Below are 2,749 nucleotides of genomic sequence, written 5' to 3'. Positions count from 1 at the left end.
AAGCCCTGCTGTATTAGACCCTATGATCACTGAAGGCTTCTGCATTTTGCTACCAGCAAAAGCAAAAGGCAGAATGAAAACTGTTAAAAACAAGCAAACAAAACCACAAAGTATCCTTGCAACAAACATAAATGTTGCAAATTTTATATATAAAGTGCTTTGTCTATCAATAACTAGCTCCTCCCTCTCAAAAACGGATTCAAGAGAGGAAAGCCTCACATGCATGCTCAAAGGAGTCAATACAAAAGACCGATAAGCAGAAAAAATAATTGACTTTAGTGGTAATCAAAGACACATGAATTACAACAACCAGTGTGCCTTTATTTCTTTATTTATTTTTGCCAATGAATTCAGCAGAGATTTAGTGCAGAGGCATTAAGATGTTGAGGAAGTATCCAGAGGCAGGTGGGAATATAAATTGATATAACTTTCCTAGAAGGCAATTTGGCAGCGTCCATCAAACACTTTAGACGTGCTCTTACTTGGTATTTTCACTCAAAGAACCTATGTTTGCAAAACCAATGTGCAGAGATGGGGTGAAGGATATTGACTTCAGCATCGCTCACAGCAGAGTAAGACTGAGAAGATCGTAACTAACAATCAAACGGAACAGAGCGATAGGTGGCCATTAAAATTTACGTCATGGAGGAGACCTAATGATGTGGGAGAACGGTCACGGTGTGGAGTAAATGGGAAGGAGCACAGTTTACACAACTGGAAATTTCAAATCGAGAGGCCAGAGATGTAAACCAGTCGTGTGTGGAAACTTGATAGACTTCCTGGGACTGGGCTCACATCACATAACAGAGGATAATGGATGGGGAAGCCAATGGGTGGCTTAGCATCATTGATTTACCCATGGGAGAAGATAAACCGAGAGCGTTCGTTCACCACTGACAACCATAGATTCTAAGTGCATGAACAACAGGTGAAAAGAAAAATTAAATGTTTTAGGAGGAAAAATGGCATGCTAGCCACATGACCTCAGACAGAACAGTGACTTAAGGCACAAAGAAGACATACCAAGCCTGGAGTTTTAAAAATATGGTAAATCTTGTGCACGCAGTCCCAACTGCTGTGAGCTTATGTCTAGCAAATACTGCGGAGGAGCTGGGGGAGAGAGAATGGGTTGGATTGGATTCAAGCATATACTCATATACGAATATTAAATAAAGATTTTGGAAGCCTGGCAAGCAGCACGACTAATGAATTCAAGGCATTTATATAACAGAAGAATGGTCTCAGAACATTTGAGGCAGTGAGTGCATCCTCCATTTCAGTGTGTTTGGGAATCACAGGTGGGTATGTGAATTGCTGCTGGTGGTCCACGGGCTACATTTTTAGTAACAGGGATATGAAGGGGTCTTACAGGTAAATAAATAATAATAAAAAAAAACCTAAATGGCCAACAGGCCCGTTACATTGCTTAGGATGATGGGATGGATTACTCTTCATTGCTAACAAAACCGATTTAGAGTCACCTAGGAGATACACTTCTGGGAGGGCATTTCCAGAGAGGGAAAGATGACTCTGAATGGGGAGCAGGAAGACTTGATGAGTTGAGGTTCCAGACTGGATGAAAAGGGGAGGAGGAGAAGTTCAGGAGAATGCTGGGAGTCCCCTTTCTTTGCTTTAGTGGTCAGTGCCCCGACCAAGCCACTCGCGTCACCACACCTCCCACCATGATGGACTGCATTCCTCCAAGCTGTGAGGTAAAGAAACCCTTCCTGCTTTAAGTTAATTTCTGTCACAGGAGCAAGAAACGTAACTGACAGAAGCAGGTTTATTGCTGTGGAGTTTGTTGGGCTTTGGAACTGGTGTATGGGAGGGGATGACTGAGAGTTTGAAGCTGTGTGTGAGGTAGCTCTAGAAGGCTGTAGGCGGAACTTCACAATCTCTTCTGGCGGGAACTTGGAAGATCAGAAGCAGGTGAAAACGGATCACTGGGCTACAGAGGAGAGCAAAGATTCTACAGGAACAGGGGCTGGAAGGCATTGGTCTTGTATTATGGGGGGAAAGTCCCTATGCCGATGGATGTCACTTCTCTTATCTAGCACCCTTAAGCTGCCTCTGTCAGGTCCTTGCTCACAGCAATAGCACAGTTTGCTGCTGCAGACTTGATAACAAGCCTGTTGTTTAAATAAAGAAGGAAGGCGTTCTAGGCCAATGAGAGGACTGTACGATTGATTCTGCGCTTCCCAGCCTCCGGGGTTCCCAGCTAGAGGCTCAGAGACACATTTCTAAGCTGCATTCGGAAACTTGGTAGTTGAGAAGGGGAAAGAGGATTATCCTAGGGAGGTTTGCACAGGCTAGACCAAGAAAGTATGTAGAGCTTTTGTTAGTACTCAGTGTTTGGAACTCCAGGGCCATAACTAAATATAGAAAGAAGAGAAGGAGAGATGGAGTCAAACTGTGCGGGAGAAAAGGGAGAGCAGTTGGGAAGCAGAAAGCAATCCTGGCCATACATAGTAAGAGACACTCAGCTCACTAGCAATCAGGGAGATGTAATTAAAGCCATTTCCATCACCAGGCTGGCAAAACAGATTATCAAGTCCATCAGAGCCAGCAAACAGCTTCACAGAGAATATCCCCACCCACCCCCCCTCACCCTGCTTAAAATTTCTATGCTGTGCATGTGCTGCCTCTAACATACCATTCATTTACTTGTTAGTGGTGTTTACTGTTTATCTTCCGTGTTCGCACTTAGCAAAGCTAACAGGGTAGGGCTGTGTGAATGTTACCTTAATGC

The sequence above is a fragment of the Acomys russatus genome, chromosome 5, assembly GCF_903995435.1.
Source record: "Acomys russatus chromosome 5, mAcoRus1.1, whole genome shotgun sequence".
Lineage (NCBI taxonomy): Eukaryota > Metazoa > Chordata > Mammalia > Rodentia > Muridae > Acomys > Acomys russatus.
Note: the sequence above shows the minus strand (reverse complement) of the source record.